Consider the following 18,426-nt stretch of genomic DNA (forward strand, 5'->3'; position numbering starts at 1 on the left):
TGGGACAGTGAGACACTGGAACACTGGGACACTGAGATACTGTGACACTGAGACACTGGGACAATGAGGCACTGGGACAATGAGACACTGGGACACTGGGACACTGAGATACTGTGACGCTGAGACACTGAGACATGGGGATACTGGGACACTGAGACACTGAGACACGGGAACACAGAGACACAGGAACACTGGGACAATAAGACACTGGGACACTGAGACACTGGGCCACTGGGACAATGAGACACTGAGACACTGAGACACTGAGACACTGGGCCACTGGGACAATGAGACACTGGGACACTGTGACACTGAGACACTGAGACATGGGGGCACTGGGACACTGAGACACTGAGAAATAGGAACACAGAGACAATGGAACACTGGGACACTGAGATACTGATACACTGGGATACTGGGACAATGAGACACTGGGACACTGAGACACTGGGACACTGAGACACTGAGACACTGGGACACTGAGACACTGAGACACTGAGATACTGTGACACTGAGACACAGGAACACAGAGACACAGGAACACTGGGACACTGGGACACTGAGATACTGATACACTGAGACACTGGTACACTGAGCCACTGGGACACTGAGATACTGAGATACTGAGATACTGTGACACTGAGACACAGGAACACAGAGACACTGGGACACTGGGACACAGGGACACAAGGACACAGGGACACAGGGACACTGGGACAGAGAGAGAGAGGATCGACCCCATTGATGTAATTCATCAACTTCTGTGGTTGGGAAAATGTTGGAGTCCATTATTAAAGAAGCAGGAGCAGGACATTTGGATAAGCAAAATTCGGTCAGGCAGAGTCAGCATGGATTTATGAAAGGGAAGTCATGTTTAACAAATTTGCTGCAGTTCTTTGAGGATGTAATGAACAGGATGGATAAAGGGGAAGCAGTGGATGTGGTGTATTTGGACTTCCAGAAGACATTTGACAAGGTGCCACATAAAAGGTTACTGCACAAGATAAAAGTTCACCGGGTTGGGGGTAATATATTAGCATGAATAGAGGATTGGTTAACTAACAGAGAACAGAGAGTCGGGATAAATGGTTCATTCTCTGGTTGGCAACCAGTAACTAGTGGGGTGACGCAGGGATCAGTGTTGGGACCCCAACTATTTACAATCTATATTAACGACTTTGAAGAAGGGAATGTGTGTAATGTAGCCAAGTTTGCTGACGATACAAAGATGGGAGGAAAAACAATATGTGAGAAGGACACAAAAAATCTGCAGAAGGGCATAGACTGGCTAAGTGAGTGGGCAAAAATTTGGCAGATGGAGTATAATGAGGTCATGCACTTTGGCAGAAAAAAATCAAAGAGCAAGTTATTATTTAAATGGAGAAAGATTGCAAAGTGCCGCTGTACAGCGGAACCTGGGGGTACTTGCACATGAAACACAAAAGGATAGTATGCAGGTACAGCAAATGATCAGGAAGGCCAATGGAATCTTGACCTTTATGGCAAAGAGGATGGAGTATAAAAGCAGGGAAGTCTTGCTATAGCTATATAAGGTAATGGTGAGGCCACACCTGGAATACTGCGTGCAGTTTTGATTTCCATATTTACGAAACGATATACTTGTTTTGGAGGCAGTTCAGAGAAGGTTCACTGTTGATTCTGGGGATGAGGGAGTTGACTTATGAGGAAAGGTTGAGTAGGTTGGGCCTCTACTCATTGGAGTTCAGAAAAATTAGAAGGGATCTTATCGAAACATATAAGATTATGAGGGGGCTTGACAAGGTGGATGCAGAGAGTATGTTTCCACTGAAGGGGGAGACCAGAACTAGAGGGCATGATCTTAAAATAAGGGGCCGCCCATTTAAACAGAGATGAGGAAAAATTACTTCTCTCAGAGGGTGGTAAATCTGTGGAATTCGCTGCCTCAGAGAGCTGTGGAAGCTGGGACATTGAATAAATTTAAAACAGAAATCGACAGTTTCTTAAACGATAAGGAGATAAGGGGTTATGGGGAGTGGGCGGGGAAGTGGAACTGAGTCCATGATCAGATCAGCCATGATCTGATTGAAACGCGGAGCAGGTTCGAGGGGACGTATGGCCTACTCCTGTTCCTATTTCTTATGTTCTTATAGTCAGTCCCTTGGAATCGAGGAAGACTTGCTTCTACTCCTGAAGTGAGCTCTTTGGTGGCTGAACAGTCCAATACGAGAGCCACAGACTCTGTCACAGAGGGGACAGATAGTCATTGAGGGAAGGGTTGGGTGGGACTGGTTTGCCGCACGCTCTTTCCGCTGCCTGCGCTTGATTTCTGCACACTCTCGATGTTGACTCGAGGTGCTCAGCGCCCACTCGGATGCACTTCCTCCACCTGGGCCAGGGACTCCCAGGTGTTGGTGGTGTGTCGCACTTTATCAGGGAGGCTTTGAGGGTGTCCTTGTAGCGTTTCCACTGCCCACCTTTGGCTCGTTTGCCGTGAAGGAGCTCCGAGTAGAGCACTTGCTTTAGGAGTCTCGTGTCTAGCATGCGAACTATGTGGCCTGCCCAGCGGAGCAAATCGAGTGTGGTCAGTGCTTCAGTGCTGGGGATGTTAGCCTGGACGAGGACATAATTAACTGCTTGTTGAGAGACCTTTAATTGCCTTTTTAATACCAAGTTTTGGCTTTAACTTGTTGCGCATGGGATTCACGCACCTCGGGAACCTCGCCTGTGACGGGGAGGTGGAAGCTCAATGGCAATTGTGTGAGTCCATTAAGTGACAGTTGGAAAAAACACATAAATACTCACACATTAAACCTTGAATAATGGAAAGGCTCTTACTGACTCCATTTTGGTCATTGAGCATGTTGTCTCCCCAATCTATGCACATCTTTCCCACAATTCCATGATTGAATCTCTCCAATCCGGTTTCCGCGTCTGCCACAGTCCCGAAATGTCTCTCATCAAAGTCACAAATGACTTTCCTTGTAACCGTAACAAAGGCAAACTATCCCTCCTCATCCTTCTTAACTTGTCTGCAGGTTTGATATGGTTGACCACTCTATCCTTCTCCAACGCCACTCCACCGTTGTCCAGCTGGGTGGGACTGCACTCACCTGGTTCCATTCTTATCTATCTAATTGTAGCCAGAGAATCACCTGCAATGGCTTCTCTTCCCACTCCCGCATCCTTACCTCTGCTGTCCCACAAAGATCTATCCTTGGCCCCCTCCTATTTCTCATCTACATGTTGCCACTTAGCGACATCATCTGGAAACATAACATCAGTTTTCACATGTGTGCTGATGATACCCAGCTCTACCTCACAACTTCTCTCAACCCCGCCGTGGTATCTAAATTGTCAGACTGCTTGTCCGACATCCCATTCTAGATGTGCAGAAATTTTCTCCAATTGAATATTGGGAAACCCAAAGTCATTGCTTGCAGTCCCCATCACAAACCCCGTTCCCTAGCCATTGACTCCATCTCTCTCCCGAACCAGACTGTTCGCAACCTTGGTGTCATCTTTGACCCTGAAATGAACTTTCGACCACATGTCCGCAGCATAACAAAGACCGCCTAATTCTACCTTCGTAACATGGCTTCCCTCTGCCTCACCTCAGCTCATCTGCTGCTGAAGCCCTCATCCATACTTTAATTACCTCTAGACTTGACTATTTCAACACACTCCTGGCTGGCCTCCCACATTCGAACCTATGTAAACTGGAGGTGATCCAAGACTCGGCTGCCCGTGTCCCAACTCACACCAAGTCCCACTCACCCATCACCCCTCTGCTCACTGATCTACTTTGGATTCAACAACGCCTCGATTTCAAAATTCTCACCCTTATTTTCAAATCCCTCCATGGCCACGCCCCTCCCTATCTCTGTAATGTCTTCCAGCCCCACAACCAACCCCCCCCGAGATGTTTGCGCTCCTCTAATTCTGCCCTCTTGAGCATTCCTGATAATAATTGCTTAACCATTGGTGGCCATGTCTTCTGTTGCCTAGGCTCCAAGCTCTGGAACTCCCTGCCTAAACCTCTCCACCTCTCTTTCCTCCTTCAAAACGCTCCTTAAAACCTGCCTCTTCGACCAAGCTTTTAGAATATTGAGGGATTGTGTCTCTGAGCTCCACTTAACTTGCCATCTATTAGATAAGCATGGGTGCTGTCTCACCTTGGATCTCAGAATCAGACAAAGATGAGCCCCAGCAACAACACCAGCAGCAGCAGCTGCATCACCAACAAATACAACAATGGCCTTCTCTTCAACGACCTGATGCACCACAGGAGAGAGTGGCATCAGCGCAGGACTTCACCATGCAGCAGTTGATACCCCAACACAGGTTATACAGGCAGATGATGAGCTTTCTGGACATGACTGATCAGCAGTAGTTCAGGAGGCTCAGGCTATCACACCAAATCGTTGCAAACATTTGTAGGTTGCTGGAACAAGATCTGCTGCCTAGAGAATCTGGTGTATTTGCCTTGCAAGTGGCTGTCAAAGTCACCAATGCCCTCAATTTGTTTGCCTCAGACTCCTTCCAGAAATCTGAAGCAGATATTTGCAGGACCTCGGAGTCGGCTGCCCACAGATGCATCGCCCAGTTGACCGATGCCATGTTTGACAACTCAGCCACTTATGTAAACTTTGCTACTGATGAAGCCAGTATTACTGAGCAGGGGCTCAGCTTTGTAGCTCTGGCTGGCATCCCACAGGTGCAGGGCATCATCAACTGCACACATGTGGCCATCTAGGTACCCCCACATCACCCAGGAGTGATTGTGAACCACAACAGCTTCCACTCCATCAATGTGCAGCTCACCTGCAACCATAAAAAAATCATCATACATGTGCACGCCAGATTCCTTGGCGGCTGTCATGACTCTTTTGTGCTGTGCCAGTCCATGCTCCTTCCAAATAATGAGGCCAAGGAGCGCTACAGTGACAGCCACACGTCCACTAGATGTGTCATAGCATGCTGAAGATGTGACTCAGATTCCTTGACAGATCTTGAGGAGTCCTTCAATATGCACCAGCCAGGATCTTCAGAATCATCATTGTTGTAAAGTCCTGTCCCCTCAGTACAGATTCACACGAGGCATGTAGTGAAGTCAAGGTCACTCTGGACCTGCACCTTTATTTCACAGCTCTGGAATGCTGCACTTGCCTGAGACCTGTCCTTATATACCTGTCTCTTGCAAGTGCACCCCTGGTGGTAAGTTATGCTGGTGGTTACAGGTCATATCTTATTACAGTCATGTATAGCATGTTAGGATACAGTTATATATAGTAATGTAAGATACATGACATCACCCTCCCCCAAGGTCTTATTGTCTTTATAGGTTAAGTCTCTCAGGTGGTCTACACTCTCGCGTGGAGCGTCTGAGTTGTGGTTCAGTTGTTTGCCTTGGTGTCTGTTTTTCTTTGGGTGTGGTTGCTGGTATCTCACCTGGGCTGTTTGTTTCGATTCGTGTGATTGTTGTTGACTCGCCTGGGCTGTCTGTTGGGATTGCCCTTTCCTCAGGTTGTTCCCTCCTACTGTCCACCAGGTGTGGTGTGAGTTCCACATTGTAGTCTAGTTCCGCAGTGTTGTTGATAAATCTGCTTTTGACTTGGTCTACATGCCTCCGGCAGGTTTTGCCATTGTCCATTTGTACTACCAGTAGCCTGTTTCCTTCCTTGCCCGTTACTGTCCCTGCAAGCCATTTGGGACCCCTGCCATAGTTTAGTACAAACACTTTGTCCCCTATCTCATTCCATCTCCCCCTCGAATTTCTGTCATGGTACTCAGTCAGCTTACAGCGCTTTGCCTCAATGATTTCGTGCATGTCTGGGAGGATTAATGAGAGCCTTGTTTTTAAAGTCCTTTTCATCAACAGTTGCGCGGGAGGGATCCCAGTCAGTGAGTGCGGACGAGATCTGAATGCCAGCAGCAGTCGCGACAGGTGACCCTGCAGCGTGGGACCTTGGATATTAAGCATGCCTTGTTTAATGATTTGTACTGCTCTCTCCGCCTGGCCGTTGGAGGCCGGCTTGAACTGTGCCGTCTTGACGTGATTTATGCCGTGGTCAATTAAAGAATCTTGGAATTCTGCACTGGTAAAGCACGGACCATTGTCACTGACCAATATGTCAGGGATTCCATGCGTTGCAAACATGGTTGCGAGGCTCTCCACAGTGGTGGAGGTTGTGCTCGAGTCTAAAATGGTGCATTCGATCCACTTTAAAAATGCATCTACAACTATGAGGAACATTTTGCCCATGAATGGGCCCGCATAGTCTACGTGCACCCACGACCACGGTTTGGTAGGCCAGGGCCAGGGGCTCAGTGGAGCCTCCCTGGGGGCATTGCTGAGTTGGGCACAAATGGTGCACCTACGGACGCAGAGCTCCAAGTCCGCGTCAATACCAGGCCACGAGACGTGGGATCTGGCTATGGCCTTCATGAGAACGATCCCCGGGTGCTCGCGGTGGAGTTCCCGGACAAATGCCTCTCTGCCTCGCAGAGGCATGACTACTCGGCTGCCCCACATCAGGCAGTCTGCTTGTAGGGACAGCTCATGCATGCGCCTGTGAAAGGGTTTTAATTCCTCGGGGCAGGCATCGTGAGGCTCTGCCCAGTCACTGGTTAGGACACATCTTTTTACTAAGGATAATGTGGGGTCGCTGGCCGTCCAGGCTCTGATTTGGTGAGCCGTCATGGGCAAACCTGTGGACTCAAAGGCATTGAATGCCATGAATATCTCACAGTCCTGTTCGTCAGACCCTTCCGTGGTCGCCAGGGGCAGCCTGCTGAGCACGTCGGCACAGTTGTCTGTGCCTGGTCTGTGCCTTATGGTATAGTCGTAGGACGCCAGCATGAGTGCCCACCGTTGAATTCGCGCTGAGGCGTTGGCGTTTATTGTCTTGCTCTCAGATAGGAGGGATGTGAGGGGCTTGTGGTTGGTTTCTAACGCGAACTTGGCCCCGAAAAGTTATTGGTGCATCTATTTGACACCGTACACGCACGCGAGCGCCTCCTTCTCTACCATTCCGTACCCGCGCTCTGCCCGCGAAAGTGACCTGGAGGCATAAGCTATGGGTTGTAATTTGGCGGCATTATTGATATGTTGTAAAACGCACCCGACCCTATACGCTGGCACATCGCATGTGAGAACTAGCTTTTTACCTGGATCATAGAAAGTCAAAACACTGTTGGAACACAGAAGGTTGCGTGCCTTATTGAAGGCGCGTTCCTGGGCGTCCTCCCAAAACCAATCGCACCCCTTTCTGAGTAGCATGTGGAGAGGCTCCAGCAGTGTGCTTAAGTTCTGCATAAAGTTCCTAAAGTAATTGAGTAGCCCGAGAAAGGCGCGCAGTTCTGAGACATTCCGGGGCCTGGGTGCCAGGCGAATTGCTTCTGTTTTGGACTCTGTTGAGCGGATTCCATCAGCGGCGATCCTGCTGCCCAAAAATTCAACCTCGGGTGCAAGAAACAGGCACTTTGAGTTCTTGACTCTTAGGCCTACCCGATCCAACCGCTTTAGTACTTCCTCCAAATTATGGAGATGGGAGTCGGTGTCCCTGCCCGTGATAAGTACGTCGTCTTGAAATACAACCGTCCCTGGGATGGACTTGAGCAGACTCTCTATGTTGCGCTGGAATGTGGCAGCTGCCGACCTGATGCCGAATTGGCATCGATTGTACATGAAAAGGCCTCGATGTGTGTTGATGGTGGTGAGTAGCTTGGATTCTTCGGTCAATTCTTGCATCATATACGCAGATGTGAGGTCTAGTTTTGAGAAAAGTTTACCTCCATCCAATGTGGCAAATAAGTCCTCCGCTCTGGGCAGCGGGTACTGGTCCTGTAGGGAGACTCTGTTTATGGTAGATTTGTAGTCCCCACAGATTCGTACGGATCCATCAGGCTTCATGACTGGGATGATGGGACTTGCCCAGTCGCTAAATTCCACAGGTGATATAATGCCTTCCCGCAGAAGCCTGTCTAGTTCGTGTTCAATCTTTTCCCTCATCATATAGGGTACAGCTCTGGCCTTGTGATGGACCGGTCTAGCATCCTGTGTGATGTAGATTTTGACTTTGGCCCCTTTGAAAGTGCCCACACCTGGCTGAAAGAGATGTTCAAATTGCTTTATAACTGTTGAGCAGGAGGTCCGTTCCTCTAATGACATGGCATGGACATCATCCCATTTCCAGTTTAGTTTTGCCAGCCAGCTTCTCCCCAGCAGTGTGGTGGGGTCTCCGGGGACAATCCACAGGGGAAGTCGGTTCACTGTCTCTTTGTGTGTGACAGAGAGCATGGCACTGCCGAGGACTGGTACGATTTCTTTGGTATTGGTCCTTAGTTTCAAGTCGACCCTTGTGAGTTTTGGTCTGTCTCTTTTATGCGGCCACAGTTGTTCAAATTGTTGAGCGCCAATGAGAGATTGACTCGCTCCCGTATCCAGCTCCATGTTGACAGATATCCCGTTGAGTAGGACCCTCATCATTATAGGAGGCATCCTGTTGTAGGAGCAGTAGCCATTGATCATGTTGACCCGATGTACATCGGTGTCCCGGGTACTGTCCCCACCGTCCTCTGGTCCTCTTTCCAACCCATCCGATTCATATACCAGCCGAGCTGCCGTTTTTTTGCACATGCGGGCCAAATGCCCTGTATATTCACAGTTCCTGCAAACAGCCTGCTGAAATCGACATCCCCTTGATGAGTGCCCACCCCCACACCTCCAGCACAGACTGCTTCGTTTGTTCCCAAAGAATGAGCTGCGTCTGGCTGATCTCTCTTGAGCTTCTCTCAGTTTGTCGTTGATTGCTCGCATTGTGGGTTGATGAGGTGTGAACGGCCGTTCCTGTGGCCCTTGATGGCTTCTGGCTCCACTGCCTGCTGTCGAGAGCCTGTTTTCCCGGTTTTGTCTGTGTGTGGGGGTAGCAGCTTGTTTGATGCTGTGAACTTCTTGTTCCAATATGTCATTAGTTGTCATACCTGCATTGTAAATCAACCTCGTTTCTTCTTCCCCTACCAAGAATGTCTGCGCAACCGGTGCTGCTGCCTCTAAGGTCAGGTTCTTGGTCTCTATGAGCTTTCGGAATATGCCTGCGTGGCCTATTCCTTCAATGATAAAGTCTCTCAGCATTTCTCTCCTCAGTTCATCGGAGAACTCACATAAACTAGCCAACCTCCGAAGTTGCGCCACGAAGTCGGGTATGCTCTGGCCCACACAGTGTCTGTAGTTGTAGAACCTGTGTCTGGCCATGTGTAGGCTGCTCGCTGGCTTCAGGTAGTCTCTTACCAGTGTGCTCAATTCTTCAAACGACTTGCTTGCTGGTTTCTCGGGTGCCAACAGATCCTTCATTAAAGCGTATGTTTTCGAGCCACAGTTGGTCAAGAGATGGGCTCTTCTCTTGTCTGCTTTGTCATCTCCTAACCAGTCTTTGGTTACAAAGCTTTGCTGGAGCCTTTCTATAAAGTCCTCTCAATTGTCTCCAGCATTGTACTTTTCAACTGATCCGTTGTTCGCCATTCTGTGGATTCTGTAATCCCGTAACTCATCGCCACTGTAAAGTCCTGTCCCCTCAGTACAGATTCACACGAGGCATGTAGTGAAGTCAAGGTCACTCTGGACCTGCACCTTTATTTCACAGCTCTGGAATGCTGCACTTGCCTGAGACCTGTCCTTATATACCTGTCTCTTGCAAGTGCACCCCAGGTGGTTAGGTATGCTGGTGGTTACAGGTCATATCTTATTAGTCATGTGTAGCATGTTAGGATACAGTTATATATAGTAATGTAAGATACATGACAATTGTATGCTGCGCGCTGCACAACATAGTGCAGATGCGAGGTTGGGAGCTGCAGGTGGAGCAAGGCACAGAGCACACAGCCTCTTATGAGGAAGAGGGAGAGGAACAGGTGGAACAGGCGGAGGAGAAGAACGAACAGGTGGAACATGAAGAGGAGGAGGAACCTGAGGTGGAGATGGGACCAGCAGTGGTGCAGATTGCTGCCTGGGAGGCCCGACGTGGCCTCATAATCGCCAGATTTACTTAACTTCCACCAGTGCAGCCATATGGCTGCCAGATGCTGTACTAACTCCACCTCCCCCCCACCACCACAACACCACAAAGCAGTCTGACAATGACCAAGCCATTCCTATCACCCAAACCTCCATTGTTCGAGTTTATGTAATTACTCACCATTCACTCCAAGTGGCAAAGCCACTTCCCACGTAGCAGGCAAAAATGGACAACACAGGAAAGCTATGCAATAAAATACATTTATGTGCATTACAATTGTACCGGAAACTTAACATTAACATTTTTTCATGTGCATACCCTTGTACATCTAGGGTTATGGAATTGAAATTCGGTATCGCCCTTTTAGAGGCAGTGACACCGGCTGAGTGCCGATTTTAACACCTGACGGTATGTGCCACCTCAAACTGCAAAATTCAGTTTTCCCAGCCAAAGATAAGAGAGCAGCGCTAAAAGTGGCATTGCACACTCATCCTTGGACACCAATGGAGCGGTATCTCAGGAGGCCGACTGAATTTCCCGACGGTAAGCTGCTGGCAAGCGAGATGAAATAAATGGAAAACAAATTCCGCCAATTTCCCTCACCCTCACCCAGACTTCCCCATTGGTCCCATTAATATATAAATGCAATAAAAAAAATAACTGTTTATGTATTTAACCCTTTACAACCTGTATCACACCACCACCAGAGGAGTCCAGAGGGATCCCAGCATTCCTTGGGAGCACTGTATATAAGCAGGCCACCCACGAGGTACCTGCACTCTGGAGTCTTATTAAGGAGCTAAGGTCACACTTGCTCATTGTTCACAGTACTCAGTTTCATCCTTTATTATGGGTGCATCAATTGGCGATGAGGTAACGAACAACCGCGCAAAAATGGAGAAGTTCCCAGAAGGGGATGATTGGGAGGCTTTCGTCGAGAGACTCGACCAATACTTTGTGGCCAACGAGCTGGAAGAGCTCGAGAATGCTGCCAAACGAAGGGCGATCCTCCTTACTGTCTGTGGGGCAACAACCTATGGCCTCATGAAGAATCGTCTAGCTCCAGTAAAACCAACAACTAAATCCTATGAAGAATTGTGTTCGCTGGTCCGGGAGCATCTAAATCCTAAGGAAAGTGTTTTGATGGCGAGGCATTGGTTCTATACGTGTCAACGATTGGAGGGCCAGGAAGTGGCGAGCTATGTTGCTGAACTAAGGCGCCTCGCAGGACATTGCAAATTTGAGGGATTTCTATAACAAATGGTGAGAGACTTTTTTGTACTGAGCATTGGCCTTGAGGTAATCCTTCGCAAACTGTTGACTGTTGAAACTCCGAATCTAAGCAAAGCCATAACCATAGCCCAGGCATTTATGTCCACCAGCGACAACACCAAACAGATTTCGCAGAGTAAAGAGGTTTCGGCCAGTGCACAAAGTAACATCATTTTCGAGCAGGAACATACATGGCAGAAAGTACACGCCGGCTGCTGCTGCACGACCTCAGATGACTCAAGAGTCCAGCATTAATCGTTAATTCGAGGCAGTTAACACCTTGTTGGTGTTGTGGAGGTGATCATCGGCCCCATCAATGCCGCTTCAAGCACTATGCGTGCAACGGCTGCAGAACAATGGGGCACCTCCAGTGAATGTGCAGGCGAGCTGCAAACCCTGCAAACCACCACGTTGCAGAGGAAGATCACGCTGAATTGGCGACTCGTACCGAGGAGGCAGAAGTGTACGGGGTACACACATTCACCACAAAATGTCCACCAATAATGTTGAAAGTTAAACTGAACGGAATTCCAGTATCGATGGAACTGGACACGGGTGCGAGTCAGTCCATAATCAATAAAAAGGCCTTCGGCAGGCTGTGGTGCAACAAGGCACACAGGCCCAAGCTCAGCCCCATTCACACCATCTAAGGACCTACACCAAAGAACTAATCCCTGTAATTGGCAGTGCAGAAGTCTCCTATGATGGAGCAGTACACGAACTCCCGCTGTGAATTGTGCCAGGGAATGGCCCCACACTGTTTGGCAGAAGCTGGCTGGGAAAAATCCGCTGGAACTGGGACGACATCCAAGCGCTTTTGTCCATGGACAACACCTCTTGTGCCCAGGTTTTGATCAGATTTCCATCGTTGTTTGAGCCAGACATTGGAAGCTTCTTGGGGGTGAAAGTGCAGATCCATTTGGTTCCCGTTACGCGACCCATCCACCACAAGGCACGGCCAGTACCATATATGATGCCTGTGAAAGTGGAAATTGAGCTGGACAGGCTGCAGTGAGAAGGCATCATTGCGCTAGTGGAATTCAATGAGTGGGCCAGCCCGATTGTCCCGGTACTTAAAGAGGACGGCACAGTAAGAATTTGTGGGGATTATAAATAACGATTAACCGTTTTTCGCTACAGGACCAGTACCCGCTACCCAAGGCAGACGACCTATTTGTGACCCTGGCTGGAGGGAAGACGTTCACCAAGTTGGACCTGACCTCGGCCTCCATGACGCAGGAGCTGGCGGAGTCTTCGAAAGGCCTCACCTGCATCAACACACACAAAGGTCTGTTCATCTATAACAGATGCCCGTTCGGGATTTGGTCAGCCGCGGCAATCTTCCAACGGAACATGGAGAGTCTGCTAAAGCCGGTTCCTCGCACCGTGGTTTTCCAGGATGACATACTGGTTACAGGTCGAGCACCACTGAGCACTTGAAGAATCTGGAAGAAGTTCTGAGTCGGTTGGATCGCTTAGGACTCAGGTTGAAACGCTCGAAGTGTGTTTTCCTGGCGCCGGAGGTCGAGTTCTTGGGAAGAACAATCGCAGCAGACGGCATCAGACCCATCGACGCCAAGACGGAGGCCAGCAAGAATGCGCTGAGACCACAGAATGTGATGGAGTTGCGGTCATTCCTGGGACTTCTTAACTATTTTGGTAATTTCCTACCTGGGTTAATCACCCTGCTGGAACCGCTACATGTGCTACTGCGCAAGGGAGACGACTGGGTCTGGGGTAATTCACAAGAGGCTGCTTTTGAGAAAGCCAGAAATCTGCTGCGTTCAAACAAACTGCTTGTCCTGTATAACCCGTGTCAACGATTAGTGCTAGCTTGCGATGCGTCATCATACGGGGTCAGGTGTGTGTTACAACAGGCTAACGAATCGGAGATTTTGCAACCGGTCGCTTATGCGTCCAGGAGTTTGTCCAAGGCCGAAGGGCCTACAGCATGATTGAAAAAGAGGCTCTCGTGTGCATTTATGGGGTAAAAAAATGCACCAGTACTTATTTGGCCTCAAGTTTGAGCTTGAAACTGACCACAAGCCGCTCATATCGCTGTTCTCTGAGAGCAAAGGGATTAACACCAATGCCTCTGCCCGCATCCAAAGATGGGCACTCACGCTGTTGGCATACAACTATGTAATCCGCCACAGACCGGGCACAGAGAACTGCGCAGATGCTCTCAGTCGGCTACCATTGCCCACCACCGGGGTGGAAATGGCACAGCCTGCGGACTAGCTCATGGTAATGGAGGCATTCGAAAACGAAAAGTCACCCGTTACGGCTCGCCCAATCAGGACCTGGACCAGCCAGAATCCTTTGCTGTCCTTGGTAAAAAACTGTGTCCTCCATGGGAGCTGGTTCAGCGTCCCAGCGGAGATGCAGGAGGCGATTAAGCCGTTCCACAGGTGCAAAGATGAAATGTCCTTGCAGGCGGACTCCCTGTTGTGGGGTAATCACATGGTCTTGCCAGAGAAAGGCAGAGATACGCTCATTTGTGAGTTGCACAGCACCCACCCAGGCATTGTAATGATGAAAGCCATAGCCAGATCCCATGTGTGGTGACCCGGCATTGACTCAGATTTAGTCATTCGTGCGCCAGTGCAATACTTGCTCTCAGCTGAGTAATGCACCCAGAGAGGCACCGCTAAGTTTGTGGTCGTGGTCGAGGATCCACGTGGACTATGCGGGCCCATTTCAAGGCAAAATGTTCTTGGTTGTCATGGATGCTTATTCAAAATGGATTGAATGTGCAATAATGTCTGTAAGCACGTCCACGGCCACCATCGAAAGCCTATGGGCCATGTTTGCCATGCACAGCCTGCCAGATGTTCTAGTCAGTGACAATGGGCCGTGCTTCACCAGTGCTAACTTGAAGGAATTCATGACCCGCAATGGGATCAAGCACGTCACATCTGCCCCGTTCAGGCCCGCATCCAATGGCCAGGCAGAACGGGCAGTTCAGACCATCAAGCAAAGCTTGAAATGCATACGGAAGGCTCCTTGTAGACCCAACTGTCCCGAGTGCTGCTCAGCTACCGCACCAGACCCCACTCACTCACCGGGGTTCCCCAAACCGAGCTGCTCATGAAAAGGGTGCTCAAAACAAGGCTCTCTCTTGTTCACCCTGATCTCCATGATCACGTGGAGGGCATGCGGCATCAACAATGTATGTACCATGACCGTGCAAATTTGTCACGCGATATTGAGGTCAATGACCCTGTGTTTGTACTCAATTATGGACATGGTCCCTAATGGCTCGCTGGCACGGTCATAGCCAAAGAGGGGAGTAGGGTGTTTCAGGTCAAATTGGCCAATTTGGACTAACGTGCAGAAAACATTTGGACCAAATCAAATTGCGGTTCACCAACAGCTATGAACAACCCGAAGAAGACACCACCAACTTTGACCCTCCAACACACACACAACTGACATCATGGCTGACCACAAAGACGAACTCACCATCCCCAGCAGCCTGGCAAGGCCGGCTGCCCAGCAGCCCACATTTGTACCGAGACGATCGACAAGGGAGTGAAAAGCCCCAGATTGTCTCACCCTGTAAATAAGTGTACGATTAACTTTACGAGGGAGTGATGTTATGTATTTAACCCTTTGCAACCTGTATCACACCACCACCAGAGGGCCCACCTGTTGGAGTCCCAAGGGATCTCAGCATCCCTTGGGAGCATGGTATATAAGCAGGCCACCCACGAGGTACCTGCACTCTGGAGTCTTATTAAAGGAGCTAAGGTCACACTTGCTCATTGTTCATAGTACTCAGTTTCATCCTTTATTATGAGTGTATCAATAACCACTTAACTTGATCTCTGGATGTTACCGCCCCGGGATCCCCGATGTCCCGACAGCTTTTCCAAGTACTTACCTACTTTCGCAGCCATGGTGGCAAGGGGGCATTGCATGCTCAATGATATCACCACGTGGGTGGTGGCAGAGCGTGCAGCGGTACCTCTTGCTTCCGCCCCCACAACTAAATTTCCCGGGAGCCAAGGAACCCGATCCCCGCCGATGGTAAGCACTTAGTCGCCCATTAGCCGCCCCTCTCCAGCATTAACGGATAGCATTAGAACCACAATTTACCACCCTTATGTCTTTTTTCATTCACGCGTGCTTCTACAAGGTGCAACCACTGTGGTTTCAGCAGAGGTAGAGGAGGCTGCTCACATTCCTGTGGCGACTGCTTAGACGCCTTTGGCAGATGTCCTTTGGGTTTTGGAGCTTGTGAGGGCACCAAAGACTACTCCTCCTACAACTGAGCAAGGGCAGACTCGTCCATTGGGATCCGAGGAAGCACATGGGGCTCTGACTAAGTGGGAGGCAATGGGGGAGAAGCGGGGGTGCTTTGAAAAGAGCCCCCACTTCCATGTTCCCTCTCACCCTCATCCCTCTCAAGGGCCACCTGCACTTCCCTGCTAGCATGGAGCTGGAGAGCACCTTGGTGAACATCAGTATGGCGATGAACGCCCAAGTGTACATTGATATCCCTCCTCAAGATGAGGTCAATGAATGTCTTCAATCTGTTGTTCACAGCAAGCATGTTCTCATGTGACTGGCACATTTGCTGCTCCATGCAGATGGCCATCCTTTCCATGGAGCAGCACATTGTCACCATCGTCTGCGAGATGGTGGTGCTCACGTTGGAGATGGACTTCTCCATTTGCTGTACAGTTGCACACATCGCAGCTGCAACAGCTGTCAGAGCCTCATGCAATTGTTGCCGCCCCTCCAAGATTACTCTTTTTTTACTACGCAGCCCGTATTCAAACAACCTGACTCCAAGGTAAAGATTCCGGCCCATAACCCTCAGAATTAAGCCTTCTGTCTTACATTCTCCATGAAAGAGAATTGCTTCAGACCTTCTCAGGAAGTGTGCATTGTCGCGCATTATCTTTAGGTTAGGCTCATAAATTTTAGTGATCGAACAATATCTCTCCTTATTTACATTTACCTTAGGGTTGTTGACAGGTGCACGAATGCCAGGCAATGTTCGAGAGGCCCTGTACCTTGTGGAAGTTATCAAGTGGTAAAACTGTCCAACCTTGTCTTATGTCTCAGCAGCTGCGATGCTGCTACATGTTCCTTTTAGGTGCCTAGAAAGTCCTTGCAACAGAATTGTTGAGGGCAATGGTGATGTTCATTACCTCTGATAGTCATCGTAGGCGGTCCTTCAAATGAGGATGACTTGCTTCCACACAAATAGGGATGAGTTCGCAGATGTTTCAATAAAGGACCAGATATTCTAGTCCTGAACTCCAGGGGTGGAAGATGCCTGCGCGTGGATTTTTTTTAACATGTGGTGACCGTAGCACATCAGCCACCACACGGGCTTGACAGAGCTAGGCCTTTATCCAGTGTGTAAGGTTCGAAAATCCACGGCCGCATTTTATTGAAACACCCTAAGGACAAGAAAACTAACATGGGATCGTTCTATTCATTTTAAATGAACATTTTTGGCCACCAAACCCTCAGACCAGGCAGGCTGGGAAACGTGTGGGCAGATACAGATATTGTGGAGTCTGGCACTGGCCAATGGAGGAAAAGTGCATTCTGGCAGGTCAATCAGGGGTTGAGTTGGGCCTGAAGCGGGGAAATCCTCAACCAATAGGGACTACCCGGCCCAGTTTGAAAATATGACTCACCCCTAATGAATGTGGACCATCATCTACCTAATTAATATGGACAGTGGACAATCACTGCAGTAATGGCCCATTAAAGGGGAGGCCCAAACCAATTGACTCCCAGGACTGTAACAAAGGACCAGCAGACTTTTAGGCACCAATGTGCACTGAAACAATACCCCTGTCCTCACACCTATCTGTACCTGTGACATCTTCTGATTAAATATTCAAAGCTATCTCCCTGCCCAAACTTACACAATGGACCACCAACTGAGTTTTTGCGCGAAAAGGCCAGAACTAAATTGGTTATAGGACCTACAGAACCACCGGGGGTGTAGAAGCAGCAGGGTGTGGAAGCAGTTGGAGAGCTTGGAGCTTGCAGCTGGTAGCTTGCAGCTTGTATCCAGAAAGAGCTCTCTCTCCCTCTCGCTCTCACTCCACCAGAGGAAGAAGCAGCAGTTCCGCAGATGAAGCCACCGAGACTGAAAACCAGCAGGCAGTGGCAGTGACTTCCCACAGCTGAGCTGAGCAAGGAAACCAACCAGAGGTTGGAGGTTGGAGTCAGCTTTTGGGAGTGGAGTCAGCTTTTCACAGGGCCCTCGCTCTGGGGAAGGTGTGCTTAACTCCAGCAGCTTTTTGCTTAGGAGCCAACCGAAATGCAAAGAGAAGAAACCAACGCAACATCGAGGAGGAACCGACCAACAACGTAAAACCCACCTCAGACGGACCCCGAGCTGAAATAAGTGCCCCCAGAACTCCGGAGATGATAGGATTGTGCGTATAGCCCAAACCCCCTCACAGACTCAATTTAGGATAGGAATTGGTAAGAAGGGTGAAAGTGGGAGGTGTGGTTGTGTGTGAGTGAAATGTTTTAACCTCTTATTTTCCCCTTCCCTGTTGCGAGATTTTTCGTGCGTTGAGTGAGATTGTGCCATTACTGCTATTTATGACCTCTTCCTATTTACTATTCTAAATAAACAACATTAGCAATTTTATACACTTACCCACTGTGTCTGGTGCCTCATCACTCACCCATCCTCATAAGTCGCATGTACAGAACCCCAGGGGAGTGTGGATTCGAACCCATACCCCAAGCTCCCCTTACAAGTGTCAAGAGTTAACCAGGACGACTGGAGACCTGCTCTGCTGCACAGACCTAGTGCGCACACATTTCGCAGTGTGGGCTGGCCCATGCTGCCCCTGGGCCCTCGGCTCTTCTGGGCCCCCTGTGCTCGCTGACCTGCATTGGCTCCTGGTTAAGCAGTGCCTTGATTTCAAAATTCTCATCCTGGTTTTCAAAGCCCCTTCCTATCTCTAATCTCCTCCAGCCCCACAATCCTCCCCGCCGCACCCCAACCCCACCCCATGGAGTTGTCTGCGCTCCTCTAATTCGGCCCTCTTGAGCATCCCTGATTTTAAATCGCTCAACCGTTGGTGGCCATGTCTTCTGTTACCTAGGCCTTGAGCTCTGGAATTCCCTGCCTAAACCTCTCTGCCTCTTTGCCTCCCTTTCCTTCTTC

Source organism: Pristiophorus japonicus, chromosome 5 (genome assembly GCF_044704955.1).
Source record: "Pristiophorus japonicus isolate sPriJap1 chromosome 5, sPriJap1.hap1, whole genome shotgun sequence".
NCBI classification, from domain to species: Eukaryota; Metazoa; Chordata; class Chondrichthyes; family Pristiophoridae; genus Pristiophorus; species Pristiophorus japonicus.